Source organism: Triturus cristatus, chromosome 10 (genome assembly GCF_964204655.1).
Source record: "Triturus cristatus chromosome 10, aTriCri1.1, whole genome shotgun sequence".
Classification (NCBI taxonomy): domain Eukaryota; kingdom Metazoa; phylum Chordata; class Amphibia; order Caudata; family Salamandridae; genus Triturus; species Triturus cristatus.
This window is the reverse complement of record NC_140593.1, coordinates 45820114-45838707: the sequence shown is the minus strand read 5'-3', so window position 1 is coordinate 45838707 and position 18594 is coordinate 45820114.

Sequence of the window (18594 nt, the reverse complement as noted above, 5' to 3'; positions counted from 1 at the left end):
AATACCTGGACCGTCACCTACAACCCAGCGTCAACTCCATGAAATCTTTTCTCAAAGACACCACCGACTTCCTTATCAAACTCAATCAAATTACCATAACAGCAGACGAAAACATCATCTTATGTACAGTGGATGTCAATTTATTGTACACATCTATCCCTCACCATATGGGCTTGGAAGCCATTGAACAAGCGTTACTACATTCTCAGTACACACATAACTTACAAGTTTTTCTAATGGAATTAATGCAGTTCACCCTTTTACACAGCTATTTTCAACACAGCAACGAGTGGTACCAACAATTAACCGGTACATCCATGGGGAATTGTGCCGCCCCAGCGTATGCCAACATCTTCATGAATCAATTTGAAGAAGACCATATCCTTAACACACCAACATAGACCAACCATCTAAAATTATATCTCAGATTCATAGACGACATCTTCATGATATGGAACGGCCCTATTCACATTCTCAAAGACCAACTCAACAATCTCAATCAAATTGATCAACGTTTACAATTCACCTTCAACATCGATGCAGACACCATCAATTTCTTGGACGTTACAATCACTAAAACATCCACAGGATTTGAAACTGATTTATACAGGAAAAGCACCGACAGGAACAATACCCTTCATTTTCAAAGCTTTCATCCTCCACCTCTCAAGCAACACCTTCCTTATTCGCAAATGCTTCGAATAAAGAGAATTGTATCCAACCCTAACAAATCCATCAACCAACTCAACTCTCTTACACAAAGATTCAAATCCCGTGGTTACCCTGATCAATTACTACAAAAGGCTCAAGAAAGATCAACCACTAAAAATCGTGATGAACTTCTCACCGTTCAACCCAAACCCATCAAAAATCAAATCACGGTAGTATCTAAATACTCTACCATCAGCACTAACTACAAACGAATCATAAAAAAGCATTGGCAACTACTCAAACTGGAGCAGGATTTTAACCACATCTTCGATCAAGAACCAATCTTTGCCTACACAAGAAACAAAAACATAGGCGAAATACTCAATCAACCAAATCAACCACTTCCAAGTTTATCATTCAAAGGAACCATTCCTTGCTTGAACTGTAACAGTTGCAACAATGTTATGAAAGGCGATCACATCACACATCCGATGAAAGGACACAAAATCAAAATCAAAACCACGGCTACCTGTGACACCTCTAACGTCATATATATGCTTAAATGCCCTTGCGGCAAAGTATAAGTTGGGCAGACCGAAAGGAAAATCAAAATCAGACTTAATGAACACAAGTCTAACATCAGAACCAAACAACAAAAATCATCAGTCGCACAGCATTTTTTGGAAGCCGGGCATAACATCAGTCAATTGAAATTTTGTATCCTAGAGACCGTCGCTAAAAGCGAAGGAAGAGACAATCACAACTTTCTCCTCAAGAGAGAGAACCACTGGATATATTTGTTAAACTCCATGAAACCTGATGGTTTAAATGACCGCACAGAATTTTTATGTTATTTGTAATTTTTCTAATTACTTTTGATCTCTAATGCTCTATACTTTATGTATAGTTACCAATTGCTTCGCCTCCAAGACCACACCGTAATATGCAGTCTTTTATTTTATTTACCACCTTTACTATTGTATTTAGAACCATCCATAACATTGTTTATATTGATGTTTCTGTTCTCGTGTGTTACATTGCCCCAATACAGTGATACCATGCACCCTAAAATAATATTCGAGGTCCCTTAGGTCTGTGTTAACTTACTCTTTACGGTGATAACCCAACCTTTTTTTCATACTACCAGGTTAGTCCTTCCTCTTTCGTTCCGTAACCTAACACTCGTCCTATTTCTATGTGCACTACGTTTTACTACGTCACACGCCTTTAGCATTTTCTTTAAACTTCCGCATCAAAATCCCGATTCACAACCACCACTACGTTCATGATCGAATGCGAGAGCACACGACAACGCTTTTCACATAGGGTAAGTGTAACTTCTATCACCATGGTGAATGTTTTCACACTCTATTACTATCATTAACTTATCACCCTTTGTAAACCTTGATCTATTTACATCGCCCGTTACGGGATAGCTCACTTCGAAACTAAATCACGTTCAAACTTTCTAACAGCCGCAATATAGCGTCGTTTTAAACGTTGTCATCCGCCTTTGGATTCAAGGCAGTTTTTTATACCCTCACGAGTTATTCACCATTCTTGCATCAACCTTTTCTCTTTCACCACACTGTTTACGTGTCACAACTTACCCGTTTCATGTCACAACTTTCCATTTTTCCGTATTACAACGCATGAGTAATCACTAGACCTCATACATAGCGCTTATTGTTCTCCTTATCATTTTTTAGAGACCCCTGATGAAGGCTTACGCCGAAATGCATTGGGAATATACAACTAATGTCATGATCTTCGTAACGCGTTTGAAGTGAAAAACGCTCATGATGAATTTGAATTACAAATAAAGTTTTTCAAAATGTTGAAGAATCAAGCACAATCCTTTTGACAAACATTTGAAACCCATTTTGGAGGACTATTTTCGCGCCTGGGGGACACACCCCAAGTTGTTGGGGGTGCATCTTCGTCTCTAGATCATTGCCACGCAAGCACTGTCCTGGTAGGTCTGCACTTACCACAACCTTCTTAAGGCCAGTTACCCCTCCCCAGGACAAGTTAACAACTACCACAGAATGGTCTGTTCTGACATTGCTAGCATTGGTCACTTGGTACATTTCACCAAGTATAATCTGCCCAGGATCCACAAGATCTTTTGTCACCATTGTGACACTTGCTCCTATGTCCCTGAATGTCCAAGCTTCTACTCCATTAATTAAAGGCTGCTGTCTGTATTTGCCCAAGTTACTGGGACTCACAAAGGGGGACATATCCATGCCCCCATCACTGACAAGCACAGCCTGAGTTGGTACAACCCTTCTACACCCTTATTCTGTGTATTCCCACCACCAATTGTAACTGCACTAGGGGGAGCAGGTGCCTTAGGGGCATTGGTGGGGGCTGGAGTATTTTCTTTGGCCTTGGTGCAATCACTAGTCCAGTGAGTTTTCTGTTTACAGATTTTACACCAAGGTTTCTTTTGGCCTTTACCCTTTCCGGACTGTGAATCCCCACCTGAATTAGATTTCTGGGGCCCTTGAGAAGACTTCTGGTCTTTACCCTTGTCCCCACCCTTGTCAGAGTTTTTGGCATCTTGCTTCTTTGGGTCACCACCTTGGTTCTGTACCTTCTGCCTCACCCTGGTTCTGACCCATTTGTCTGCCTTCTTTCCCAATTCTTGGGGAGAGGTCAGATCAGAGTCTACCAGGTACTGGTGCAACAGCTGATTTTGACAGTTATTAAGAATCTGCTCCCTCATTATCAGATTGTACAATCCTTTGAAGTCACACACTTTACTGCCCAATAACCAACCTTCCAGAGCCTTAGCAGCACAGTCAACAAAGTCAACCCAGTCTTGATTTTGTGCTTTTTGGGTGTCTCTGAACTTTAACCTGTATTATTCAGTGGTTAGGCCAAACCCATCTATTAGTGCACTTTTCAAGTCTTTGTAATCATCAGCATCCTCTTCTCTTACAGTGAGGAGTTTGTCTCTACCTTTGTCTGCAAAGGAGAGCCATAAGATTGCTGCCCACTGACCTTGAGGGCCCTTCTGTACTTTACAGGCCCTCTTCAAGGCAGTTATCCATTTGTGGATGTCGTCCCCATTCTGGTAAGGAGGGACAATCTTACTTAGGTTTCTACGGTCATAAGACCTCTCCCTATCTGTAGGGAAATTGCTGCCACCAAGGGACTCTAGTCCCTCCTTTTTACTAGCTCTGTAGAGCTCTAGGGCTTCCCTATCTAAGGCCATCTGCTGCTTTCTGAGGTTGAACTTGTCTTGCTCATACTTCAGCAGTCTCTTTCTCCTCTCCTGGGAGGTTTTCCTCCCTCTGTGGGAAGAAACAGAGGTCCCTATAGAGGAGTTAGACTTGATAGATCCCCTTGACAGAGATGTATCCCTTCTAGCCCTGTTGTCAGGCCTTCCTGGAGGAATAAAGGAAGTGGCATTATTGTCATCCTCCTCATCCTCATCCGGGGGATCTGTGTTCACCAGAGTCTGGTCATTGTCACCAGTCTGGTCAGTATTAGAGGTAGGGTCAGGGGAATTGTTACCCCTAGGCCCACCCTCAACTGCTGCCCCACCCACACTGTCTAAATCATCAGGCCCACTAGGCCCTGTGATATAATCCAGCTTAAGTATCTTTATGAGATGCTGGGTGGATGGAGTTTTGCCTGTCTTCAGCTTCAGCTTTCTAATGGAACATAAGGCCCTAAGCTGAGCAAAGGAGAGATCCTCAGATCCTCATATTTATAGAGAAGGAGCTCACTGGTTCCTGGTAGAGACTCACTGGTTCCTGTCTGTCTGTCTGGCGGGGTGCTTTTGAATTTTGTGCTTTTCGGGGGCTGTATTGTTTTTGACTTGGGTCATATGTGCTCCCGTACAGATTCTGTGGCCTGGTGCATTGTTCATGTGCTACGTGTGTTGTGCAACATGGGTTGTGGGTGCACGTGGATATGTCAGAGTGTGACCTGCTCCTTTACGGATGTGATCCACACTGGGGCACCTCCATGTAGATTTGTGGGCCATGGCATGTATTGTGGCTACAGCCATGCTATCTGTCATGCATTGTCACTTGCATAGTCAGTGTGACTCACAGAGCCTCTGCTTTCCTGCATTCAGCACATGGGCATGGGTAGGTTGTGATATTGGTGCTGGGGAGGGGTGCCCCTTTGTGCACATAGTGGACGGGGCCTACTTGGTGTTTCTATGTGTGCTGCAGTGTGCCAAGGCTGTTCCACGATCATTGTGGGTGTGCAGTGTGCGCTACATATTTGTGCATGTGTGCCATTGTGCCCATCTACCCCTGTCCCCCCAGTCTCTGGTCGTTACTCACCCTGTTGCTGTTGGGTCAGGTCGTATTTAACCCTGGGCGGCCAACTACACTACGCTCGCGTAGTTTGTGCTACTTTGCGCTGTGCGAATTGCACGTAGCACAGTGCAAAAACGCGTAGCCTAGTTGGCATTTTTTACTCGCTCGCGGTCCTCAACATCAAGTTGGCGGCCACGAGCGAGCAAAATGACATCACGGCGATACTTTTTCCTCGTTCGCGATCAGCAACATCAAGTTGGCGATCACGAGCATGGAAAATATACCTCCTGGCGAGATTCTCAACGCGGGGAGGTCAGGTTTCTCATTGCAATTGGTCGCGTGTGCTCACGACCGCTCACGATGAGAAACTACCAGTCCGCGTTGAGAAAGCTGCCGCTCGAGTAAACATCTACTCGAGTGACAGAAAACGGCAGCTCGCACTGTGCGAGATGCCGTTTTCAATGATTGCACAGTGCGGACAAGCATCCGGCACTGTGCAATCATCCCGAACAGCGCACTATGCAGTTCGCGTAGCGCTACACGTATCTCCCATAGTGCGAAGTGCTCTTCACGAAGCTACACCTAGCGCTACTACGCAAACTACGCCCAGAGTTAGTCGTATTGGGCTGTGTCCATGCCCCCAACTCCTGCCACCGTTACCACACTATTGACTGTGGCCACCATTTCCTCCAGCTCGTCAAGCTCCTCTTGTGTCGCAGGACTCCCACCTCCAGTCGCCGTTGCTGCATTCCTGTTGGCGGCGAGTTTCTCCTTCGTTTGACTGTGAACTTCATGCCAGCACCTCCTGACCTCCGCCATTGACCTCCTCGACACTCCGATTGTATTGACTTTTGTGACGATGGAGTGCCATATTTCCATTTGTGTTGCCAGTGCCGCAGGGGAGGTGCCGAACAGTTGTTGATAGTTTTCTATCACCTCCGTGACGATGATCCGGTATTCCTGTGAACTGAACCCCATCTTCCTCTTCTCCTTGCCCTTCCCCAATCCCGGGGTTCCGTGCTGGTCCTCCGTGGGGCTTGGTGAGTTTGGCATGTCCTCTGCACTCGGTTCGGGTGCGTCCATGGTGCTACGCAGTTTGAATTGGTTTTTAGTGGGTTTTTTTGTTTCTTTTATGGTGCATTTTCCCGCCAGTCGCATGGGATCTGCAGGCCTGTGGCTGGTTTTCGCTAATTTTTTTAACGCGATTAGCCTCATCGCATGTTTCTTTGTATTTGCGTTTCGCATTTTTGCGGCATGGCGTTGAATATTGCGCGCCCATTTGACGCGTTATCTGGTGACTATTGCATGCTAGCGCCACGTTGTGAATACTTGGTTGGCACGGCGTAATTTTCCTGCATTGGGCTGTGATGTTGGAAGTTGCGTTAGGCTACTCTTGCGGTAGTTATCACACGTTCTTGTGAATATACTCCTAAGTGTCTCCATTTGGGGAATGTTATTGTAGAGGGACTCGATGTCCAGTCCCACCAAAAACTCTTCTGCTGGATCAAAATCAATTTTTTGAGCAAGTTAAGGACATCTGCGGTGTCCTTCAAATATGCCTCCCTACTCTGTACCAAGAGTTTCAGGAAAAAAATGCAGAATTGCAATAGCAGTTCCAAAATGGATCCAATACCTGCGACAATAGGTCTGCCAGGATGAGGTCTACTAGTTTTATGCACCTTGGGGAGGGTGTAAAGGTACAGTACCACAGGATTTGTTTATGACAGGAAGTTCCCTTCTTGTTCTTAGATCCAATCATTGCTAGTGCCCTCCTCTATTAATGTGGTTATCCCTATTATCAGTTCAGGAGTAGGGTCCCTTGGGAGGACTCTGTAGTTTCTTGCATCAAATAGTAATGCATCTGGTGCATTCGTTGTCATAGGCTACTTGTGTTTAAAGGACTATAGCCCCTCCCTTATCTGCAGGTTTTATAACCACGTCCTGGTTATCCTTCAATTGGTTCAATGCCTCTTTCTCATCCCTAGTTAGATTTCTGAAGGGTTGCAAGCATGTTCTGGCCAATTCCTCCACCTCATGTACCACTGCTCATTCAAAGGTGATGACTTCAAGGGGAACTGCTCAAACTATACATGTAAAGAGCAGCGGGAGGGTGAGTGAGTCAGCATTCTAGCTTTCACACGCTGGGTGATGCTCCAGCGGCGTGATGTGACAAACCCCCTCGGTCACGAGATGGGAAGCAGTGCTTCATTAACACAACCGCGATGACTGCCTCCCGGTACCTACACGGCACCAGGAGGGACATTATTCCAGAGGCGCACCACCCTTGACAAAGTAAGGGTGTAAGTAAGTAAGGAGTAAGTAAGGAGAGCCACTCATGTGCGGGGTGCCACAGGGCTCATCGCTTAGCCCCACATTGTTTAATATCTATATACGCCCACTGACGGACATAGTCCAAGGATATGGGATCTCAGTTATTTCATATGCTGACGACACCCAGTTGGTGGTGTCTCTTGACTCCAGGATAAATGCCCAGTCAAGCCAACTGGAGCCCTGTCTTGAATGGATGGTCAAATGGATGACAGGGAGCTGTCTGAAAGTAAACTGGGACAAAACCGAACTGATTGTCCTCGGCAACGCAGGGGTACCTAGGCCCCTGGCCAACTGGTCACGCTGCCTAGGGTATTGCTATTACAAATCTTGGCTTCTGGATGGATAAGGAGTTCACCATGAATACCCGGGCAAGGAAGGTGGTAGGTACTTGCTTTGGGCTGTTAAGAATGCTCCGGAAAATCCTCGACCTAATTCCCTTAAAGCTAAGAAAAACGGTCATACACTCCCTGGTTACGTCCTGCCTGGACTATGGTAACGCGCTCCTTTTGGGCAGTATGTTATCAATAAGTTGCAGCTAGTCCAGAATGCAGCGGCTAGACTTCTGTGTCAGATCCCAATGAAGGAATCAGTGAAGAAGTATCGCAGACAGCTACATTGTCTCCTGATTGAGGTGAGAATTAAGTTTAAAGCACTTTGCCTGACCCATAGAGCCATAAACAACACAGGGCCCAGCAGGATCAGAAATCTAGTTGCCCTGTACCTCCCCAAGAGAAACCTGAGGTCAGGCTCTGAGCGATTGTTAAAAACTACCAGAATTAAAAGGGCCAGATGGGGGGGGAGCTTTTTCGCACCTTGTGCCCAAGCCATGGAACTCCTTTCCTAGGGAGATAAGATTCACAGCATCAGAATCCACCTTCAGGAGCAAACTAAAAACTTGGTTGTTAAATGAGAGCGACTAACCTCCTCTTCTCTCGCTTCTCTGTGGTCATGCTCAGCGCTGGGAGGCCGTTGGGCAGCCATGCGCTCCATAAATCCTATAAACATAGACATACATGATGAAGATCGGGATGCCGAATTCATTACAGCCTTGAATGTGAACTATTTCAGCAAGGTCACGCCTATATCGAATATATGACATTTTCATCTAAGTATGTTGCAGGTTACATGTGGACCTGAAAGCTGTACGATCAGTAACTTTGAAAGTGCGACGATCTTACTTTGCATACATTACCCCTATTCTCCTAACTAGTGTGTGACTACGGGGGGTCGCCCTCATCCCTCGTGCCAATTCTAGAAGTATCCTAAGTGAAGTACCGAGTTTGATGACTCATTACCCGAGCCTTGCAAGCAAGGGTATATACAACATGCAACTTTCACACACATGATTTCTTATGTGACATTGATAGGTGTGTTCATACTATTTTTAACCAGTTGAAGTTTTTAATATATCAAAACATGAAATTCATGATTTACTAAGGGCACTGCCCCCCACAATTCATAAACAGGCTGCCTCAAGCCTAATGGGTTAAGAAAGGACAAAGGTAGCAATGTCTTTATCACATAAAACACACAAGGTATTCACATCTGTCACGAATACCAGTATTCTTTCCACTTGTACATTTAATTTCTTCACTTACAGATCCAATTTGGAGTATGATTACAGGACTACTTAAACTCACAAGTAACAGGTGTAGTAATCAGATATACACACTAAAGTATACTAAAAAGGGAGTAAGACTAGGGATCTAACAGTCCTGGTGAAAGCCGGGAGGGACACGAAATCTGGCAGAAACATGTCGACTTCTTTCCAGAATGGAGGGGTGATTGGCGCTTAAATCACTTACTTCACCGCCATCCTTTGGTAGGGAGATACCTTTTAGCCCTAACAGAGGAATCCAGGAATGAAATAGTTATTAGGACATCCCTTAGTTAGTTTTTTTTTTTGTTTTTTTTTTTGATTTCAAAATATCTTTATTGAAAAGTTTTATGAAACAAAACAGAGAAACAGTACAGGAGTTGGACTCAGGGCGCGGGCCCCCAATACCCATGACTGTGTTTCACCGGATCAGCGGATAGTTGTCAACATTAGATGAACACCATACCAGTGATGCCCCCCCGAAACTCCAACTCCCGAAGAGGGGGAGGAAAAGAAAAGAATGAGAGAGAAAGGAGAGAGGGTGAATGGAGAGACAGAAAAGAGGGGAAGAGAAGAATGGGAGAGTTATCTGGCGCCTCTAGCTACACAATAAAATACCGTGATGCAACAACAAGTAACCATCTAACAGTAACCATGGTGTGATGACAATTTGCGACTTTCCTTCTAGAAAATAAAGTCATGGCGGCTTATGGGAAGCAAAGTAGTTATCCAGGGTAGACCAAATGTTCCTCGTGGATGATTTCCAGGGTGACTGTTGTAGGACAATATTATCTGCTCCCCTGAGATGAATGACCCAGTTCATCCAGCACTTGTAAGAGACCTTGCTAGTGTCCTTCCAATTGGTGAGTATCATTTTAACTGCAGAAATCAACAGCAGATCAAGGAGATCACGATCCCCCTCCGAATGCAAATCCTCCTGTAAAAAAGCAGTTACCACGGATGACAAGGACCTAGGAAGAAGACAGTTAAATAATTTATACAAAAACAAATAGACCTTATCCCAGAAGGGTTTCACAATAGGACAGTGCAGAATAAGGTGAGCCAAATCCCCTTTGTCTTGCTTACAATTCCAGCACACATCGTCATCCCGGATCCCCACGGAAAATAGCCTGGCTGGTGTCCAAAAGGCTTTGTGTAATAGCCAAAATTTCGTTTGGGAGAGGACTGGGGAAATCTTATTACGTGTGACTGATCTCCATAACTGGGGCCAAGCAGCGTCAGATAGCTGAGTATTAGACAGATCGTTCCAGTAGCTTACCACCTTAGAATTGAGCTTGGAGGATTTGGGGCGCAGAAGTCGGTAGATTTGGGAGACATGGTGACCAAGCCTATTAATTTTTGCTACAAAGTTGGGAAGCGAAGGGGAGCTGGGAGACATTCTGGATTTCGTAATGGCAGCCCTTACTTTCAGGAAATTATAGAATTCGATATCAGCCAAGTGGAAGCGGGTTTGGAGCTCTCTGAATGTCAGAGGATATGTGCCCTCCATCAATTGGTGTGGAAAAAAGATACCTCTTCTGCACCAAGAGTCAAGGAGTAAAGGTTCGCCATTATAAAGGAACTTGGAATTAAGCCAGAGTGACTCCATATCGGATCCCCTCATACCAACCTCCAAGGACCTGTCCACCTTTAAGAGAGCCAGTTTAGTGTTCCTAAAGATGGATCTGGAGTGGGTGGCAGTAAGGCGGTTGGCCGTGAGAACTGACAGAGGACGTATGTTCTGTAAGAGAGCCCCTTCCACCTCTAGCCACACCGGCGTATAGTGAGCAGGAGGAGAGACCCAGAGCAAACCCTGTCTCGCTAGGAAAGCATATTGGTATAAACGAAAGTCTACAAGGTTAACACCGCCCATAGACTTGTCAAGCCTCAGTTTACGGATGCTGATTCTGGCTTTTTTACCACGCCATAAAAAGGACGTTAGAAGAGTATCTAGTTTGTGGTGAAAGGAGTCGGTAAGTAGCAATGGCAACATACTGATGAGATAATTGACTAAAGGAGTAACCATCATCTTAATAGTTTCAATTCTCCCCCACCATGTGATGAATTTAGGGGACCAGGTTTCCAGGAGTGTTTTGATTTTCTGCAAGAGTACCTTCTCATTTTGATACAGGGTTTCCAAGACATTATTACCAAATTCAATCCCCAGGTATTTGATGAAACTCGGTTGCCAAGCTAACCCAGAGTCCCCCAGTATGTTGCTAGTACAAAAAATGTTCAGTGGTTTAACCTCCGATTTATCTCTGTTAAGTTTGTATCCAGAGTGCACAGAATACTCTGCAATCGTCTCCATTAAAGCAGTAATGGAGGAGTCTGGACGCTCTGTAACAATCAAAATGTCATCCGCGTACGCAGCCAGTTTGATCCGGATGCCATTGATATCCACACCTGCAATATCCCTGTTAAGTTTGATAGCCTGAAGAAGGGGTTCTAACGCCAGAAGGAAAAGTGATGGAGACAGAGGGCATCCCTGCCTGGTACCCTGATATAGGGGAAAGGGTTCCGAGAGAGCCCCATTGACAGCTATACGCCCAGTCGGTTTTAGATAGAGTGACATAATCATTTTAATAAAGTCTTTACCCAGCCTAAAAGAGTGCAGACAGCGCTCCAGGAATGGCCAGGAGACTCTGTCGAAGGCCTTCTCGGCATCTAATGTGATGGCAATCGAGGGCACAGTTTTGGTTGCAGCGTTTTCTAGTACGTGGCATAACAGTCGTGTGTTGTCATTAGATAAACGGTTACGGAGGAACCCCACCTGGGAGTTGCTTATCAATTTGTGGAGGACCGAATTGAGTCTGACTGCGAGAATTTTGGCATAGATTTTGCAGTCAACATTTATAAGCGAGATTGGCCTATAGTTTTTTGGAAGAACAGGGTCCTTCCCCTCCTTGGGGATAACTACAATGTTTGCTTCAGTCATGGAATCGGGTGTATGTCCAGAGTCGGCCATATGATTAAAAACCTGCAACATCACAGGACCTAGCTGGGTTAAGAAAGACTTATAAAAGGATGCCGTGAAGCCATCCGGCCCTGGGGCTTTATTTTCCTTCAAAGATCTGACCGTCTTATCCAGTTCCGAACTACTGATTTTCATTGCTAGCATGGCAGAGTCGTCGTCTGAAAGGCATGGCAGATTAAGATCACGGAGAAAGGCAGAGCACTTCTCAGTGTCGAAAATCTGGTTATTTGAGTATAGGTCCTGATAGAATTGTTTGAAAGTGTCAAGAATGGCCTTGTGAGATGTGTGGGATCGGTTATTAGCGTCCTTGATGGAAGAGATTACGTGTTGATTTTGTCTATGCTTAAGGTATGAAGCCAAGAGTTTCCCCGCCTTGTTGGCCTCGCAGAGATTCAGTGCTTTAAATTTATTAATCCACACCCCCGCCCGTTCACTCAGTATCTTATTGTATTCATACTTCTTCTGTGTCAGAGTCAAGAGTAGATTGGAGTCATTCAAGGAGGCAATATTTGCGGACTCCAAGTCTCTAATTTCCCGTTCCAATTGAAGGAGTCCCTGGTTCAATCGTTTATTTATTTTAGTTTTTATCGCTATGATTGTACCCCGTATAGTGGCCTTAAGAGCGTCCCAGTGTGTGTTTATATTAGTGTCAGACACCTTATTGTGTTCAAGATATTCTGAGATGGCCTCCGTAATCTTTTTTTTATCTTCAGGATCCGATAGGACATCATTGTTAAACCGCCACCTTTTGGGAGTTTGTTCTCTGTGGCTACCGGTCAGGGTGAGAGAGATGCATGAGTGGTCGGAAATCAATCGTGGAGCAATATTAGAGGACTCAATGAGGCTGGTGTATTCACCGGAGACAAGGATATAGTCGATCCTGGAGTAAGAGTTGTGGGGGGGCGAATAGAAAGTATAATCCCTTGAGTCTGGGTGTTGGAGTCTCCAGGGATCTTTAAGGTTAAATTTTGAGCAAATAGAGGTGAGCTCAGCATGCGCGCTTGTGGGGTGATATTGGCAAGTGGACTGTCTGTCAATTATCGGGTCCAGGGGAAGATTGAAGTCGCCTGCCATTATTATCAAATCTTCCCGAGGGATACCATCCAACTTGTCGGAGACGCCTGACCAAAAGGTGGGATCATCTGTGTTGGGCCCATAAATATTGATCACATGGAATACGTCTTCGCCCCTTCTCAAGTGAGTAAGCAAGAAACGGCCCTCATCATTGTGTTGGGAGGATTCTAGCGTGATGTTAGCAGATCTCGAGATCAAGGTTAAGACCCCTCGCTTCTTCTTAACTGCCGATGAGCATGCCAATTGCGAAATCCAGCTGCCCTTTACCAGATTATTGTCTACTTCGGAGAGCTTAGTCTCCTGTAGGAGAACTATATCACTTTTGGTTTTGGCTAAATACTCCAAGACCTTACGTCTCTTCACAGGGTGGTTAAGGCCCTTGACATTCAGGGAAGCTATCTTCAGATCACTCAGAAGGATCCCCTGCTTGTTAGTGGTCATGAGTAATGTGTCTATATGGTGGATTCAACAAGTATGGGTCGTAACATAAGAACAAATGTGAAAGTTCTAATGACACCGGCGCAGGCCCAATGTGGACGCCAATATAAACATACAACCATAACTGTATTCTACATCTGGAGAACGGACATCCCCAACCCGAGCAAAGCATACGGTACATAGGCCACTTGTCATAACTAGAGAGTAGGAGGCGCCAGGCAGAGAGAGGAGACAGGCAGAAGGAGGAAAGGGAAGAGAAAAGTAGACAACAGGAAAGTAGAAGGAGAGCAATTGAGGAAGCAACTGTGAAAACCATCAAAATGGTCGTATAAACATGGGCGCTCTCAACCCCATATCCCCCCACACCCACCCACCCCACCCCACCCTCAAAACCTAGCATGTGGGAGGTGCGACGACAGAAGCGTCCACCCGCCCCCCAGGGGAAACAACATGTCGAAATATATACATAAACGTAAACGTACCTTCCCAGTATCCCACTTTCAAAGAGCCGTTGGTAAGAATGCAGCTCAAGTACAAATAACTATTGATATATCAGCATGGCAAATCCCACAAAGAAAGATCCATACCACCCATAGGACACAAATACCAAAAGAGCCAATATATCCCTTCGGAACACCTGGATCAGGCAATAGCAAGAGGAACAGAGGAGTCAGTACATGCGTCACGCCGGACCCGGTGAGGATTTTCTCTTGCTGGCCAGAAGCTGCGACGAGTCCATGTCCTGAGTAGGAGGGCCTTCCAAGTAGGAGGCAAGAGCACCAGGGTCAGTGAAAAAGAGGTGTCTCCCCCCCTCGGTGATCTTGAACCTAGCCGGCCCTACAAAGGAGAACAGAATGCCTCTGGATTTTAGTTTGTCTCTCAAGCTTAGGAACCCCCTACGAGTGTCTACCGTAGGTTTCGAAAAGTCTTGGGTGAAGATGATTTTGTTACCCTTCCAGCTGAGGTTGTGATTTTTCCTGGCATGGGCAAGTAATGCTTCTACGTGGCGAAAACGGAGAGGCTTACAAATGATTGGGCGGACACCCTGCCGAGAGGAAGATTTGAATGCAGGGACTCTGTGTGCTCTGTCCAATTCAAAGGGCTGGTCGAACGATATGCCAGTGAACTTAGGAATCCAATCCTCCAGAAAGGCTAAACAGGAGCCCAGAGGATCCTCTGAACCTTCCGGAATCCCAAGAATTCGGATATTGCCCCTACGGTTGCGGTCCTCCAACTCGGCCGTCTGTCTCAGGAGCATGGAGGATGTGTTCGAAAAGGCTTTCATCTCCCTACTTGATTTGGAAACAATGTCCTCAACATCACTGATCCTCTGTTCAGCAGCGGAAAGTCTGTTATTTACTGCGTTCATGTCTGCTCTGATGGCTGTTATCTCCAGTTGTATGGTGTCAGTAGTTTGTTTGGTCGACTTGGCTAAGTCATGGACGTCGGCCAACTTTTTCAGGATTAGTTCCAAAGTGCTATTGATATCTGGTTTCATTTTGACAGGAGAGTCTGACTGAGCAGGTTCACCTTTGTTTCTCTAATGCACCAGTTTAGATTCGCGGTCAGCCATTCTGGAGGCCGTGGCGACAAGTGGAGGAGAAACTGTCTTGTGTAGCTGGCTTGTGAACCCGGTCTGCAATATTGCAATATTGACAGTGTTGACTATTTTGACAAAATTGACTGTCGACTCCCAACAGCGCCGAGCACTGGAGAAGAGAAAGGCTGATTTTTAAGGGAGTCGCATGCTATCCGTGAAACCTGCAGACCAAATGACCATAACTCTGCAGTCGGTCGATCAGACACAGGGGCGTTGGAGGGTAAGCCACCAAAAGGCCGTATGACGAAGCCTCTGAGGCAGCAGGAGCCTTAATGAGGTGGTCAAATACCCTTAGCTACAGGGCCAAAGTCGCACTCAGTCCGGTGACCCAATCCTACCCTCCGATGTATCGCCGATTGAATCTCCCCCAGCGCGCACTGGACACGGGACCCAGCGCGGCAAAGGCCGACTCACAGGTCCTTCTCTCCCCCAGCCTCTAACCCAAGAGCGCTTCACAGCTCATGAAACCAGGAGTGGGAGCAGTGGGAGTCTAATTCCGCTGTTGTGCACTGCTGTCTGAAAGCGAAACTGGGCAGACAGACATCGATCGTGGTCTGGGACAGACTGGCACCGGGGTCGCGCTGGCAATTCTGTGGGCAATCCTCTCTATGGCAGGATTTGTCAGGATAACGTTGGCTGAGGTGGTGAAATCCATGCTAGGACTGCTTGTGGCGATTAGGATCGCTCCGTCTCGTCGTCACCTCCGCCGCCATTTTAAGGTCAGGCATGTCGACTAGAGACGATCCGCTCGTAGAGACAAAGGCGCCTATGAAATCGTGCCAGCAAGGCACCAACAGTGAGAGCACACAGCCATACAATCAGAGAAACAAGCAGGGTACTTGCGGGCAGACCACGAGTCTATGCTCGAGGAGATTTTGCTCGGGTTAGCGGGGAGGCGCCCTCTTGTTTTCTTCCCCTCGGATTTCACCGCGAGGCAGGATGATCTACAGCTCGCCAAAGCAGGGACAGCGGCTGGCGTCAAAGGGCTCCTCTTGTGCCTGGCATCATGCGCGGCGGGATAAGCTCAACCTGAGCCACAAACAATCCCCACAGGACACGGGAAGGGCAGCATCTTCCCCCGGACCAACGGAGCGTCGGAATCAGGCGGCCATCTTGACTGCTGTCCAAGCCACGCCCCCCATCCCTTAGTTAGTTTTAAACTTATTATCTGCACTTATTCTTCTTTGGATCCTTTCCTTTTCTTTGTGTTTGTATTGTCTTCCCCAACCTATTGCTCCACCTCTAGCGTTGGTTTGCGCAGAGGTGTCACAGCGGCCCTATGATGAAGCATGCCACAACTTGTTGTGGGGGAGGGCAGTTTTTACAAAGCATTGCACTTTGCTACTCTTTACATTCAATTTTCTCATAAAAAAGCGATCCACATGTCCTTACTTCTGTGTGTGTGATAAGGTGCAAGTCCGGACAGGAGTCCTCGCTCATCCAAGTTTCAAGCATCAAAAGTGCCTTTGAGTGCTCTCCTCTAGCATGTTGTATATGTCCAAGGCGCACATATGCAGGGAGCGTATGTCAATCAAGGCAATCAATGGGCTCATTTGCTAAAAAACAGAACTTCACAAGTGCTGCTGGGTGTAAGGGTTGCCAAATACCGAGGCTGCCCGCCTTGAGTTCACCTCAGGCCTCTCTGTTCCACCATCCTCCACTTCCTCCCTCTTTATCTCATGAATACCGAGGCTGCCCGCCTTGAGTTCACCTCGGGCCTCTCTGTTCCACCATCCTCCACTTCCTCCCTCTTTATCTCATGAATACCGAGGCTGCCCGCCTTGAGTTCACCTCGGGCCTCTCTGTTCCACCATCCTCCACTTCCTCGCTCTTTATCTCATGCTTGCAGGTTCTTTTCCATCCTTCTCATCCGTGGATCCACCTCTGGCCTCTTTCTTTCACCACCCTCCACTTCCTGTCTCTTTATCTCATGAATACTGAGGCTGCCCACCTTGGGTCCACCTCAAGCCTCTCTCTTCTACTACCCTCCACTTCCTGTCTCTTTTTTTCATGCTTACAGGTTCTTTTCCATCTTTGTCATCCTTCAGTCCACCTCTGGCCTCTTTCTTCCACCACCCTCCACTTCCTGTGTCTTTAGCTCATGCATACCGAGGCTGCCCGCCTTGGGTCCACCTCAGGCCCCTGTCTTCCACCACCCTCCACTTCCTGTATCTTTTTCTCATGCTTGCAGGTTATTTTCCATCTTTGTCATCCTTCAGTCCACCTCAGGCCTCTCTGTTCCACCATCCTCCACGTCCTGTCTCTTTATCTCATGAATACCGAGGCTGCCCACCTTGAGTTCACCTCGGGCCTCTCTGTTCCACGATCCTCCATGTCCTGTCTCTTTATCTCATGAATACCGAGGCTGCCCGCCTTGAGTTCACCTCAGGCCTCTCTGTTCCACCATCCTCCACTTCCTCCCTCTTTATCTCATGCTTGCAGGTTCTTTTCCATCCTTCTCATCCGTGGATCCACCTCTGCCCTCTTTCTTCCACCACCCTCCACTTCCTGTCTCTTTATCTCATGAATACGAGGCTGCCCGCCTTGGATCCACCTCTGCCCTCTTTCTTCCACCACCCTCCACTTCCTGTCTCTTTAGCTCATGAATAAGAAGCTGCCTTCTTTGGGTCCACCTCTGGCTGCTTTCTTCCACCACCCTCCACTTCCTGTCTCCTGAATACGAGGCTGCCTGCCTTCAGTCCAACTCATGCCTCTTTCTTCCACCACTCTCCACGTCCTCCCTCTTTAGCTCACGCTTGCAGTTTTTTTTCCATCCTCGTTATCCTTGAGTCCACCTCTGGCCTCTTTCTTTCACCACCCTCCACTTCCTATCTCTTTATCTCATGAATACTGAGGCTGCCCACCTTGGGTCCACCTCAAGCCTCTCTCTTCTACTACCCTCCACTTCCTGTCTCTTTTTCTCATGCTTACAGGTTCTTTTCCATCTTTGTCATCCTTCAGTCCACCTCTGGCCTCTTTCTTCCACCACCCTCCACTTCCTGTCTCTTTATCTCATGAATACCGAGGCTGCCCGCCTTGGGTCCACCTCAGGCCCCCCTCTTCCACCACCCTCCACTTCCTGTCTCTTTTTCTCATGCTTGCAGGTTCTTTTCCATCTTTGTCATCCTTCAGTCCACCTCTGGCCTCTTTCTTCCACCACCCTCCACTTCCTGTGTCTTCATCTCATGCTCACAGGTTCTTTTCCATCCTTGTCATCCTTCTTTTCACCTCTGGCCTCTTTCTTTCACCACCCTCCACTTCCTGTCTCTTTAGCTCATGCATACCGAGGCTGCCCGCCTTGGGTCCACCTCAGGCCCCCCTCTTCCACCACCCTCCACTTCCTGTATCTTTTTCTCATGCTTGCAGGTTATTTTCCATCTTTGTCATCCTTCAGACCACCTCAGGCCTCTTTCTTCCACCACCCTCCACTTTCTGGCTCTTTATCTCATGAATACCAAGGCTGTCCGCCTTGAGTCCACCTCTGACTTCTTTCTTCCACCACCCTCTACTTCCTGTCTCTTTATCTCATGAATACGAAACTGCCCACCTTGAGTCCACCTCTGGCCTCTTTCTTCCACCACCCTCCACCACCCTCCACTTCCTGTGCCTTTATCTCATGCTCACAGGTTATTTTCCATCTTTG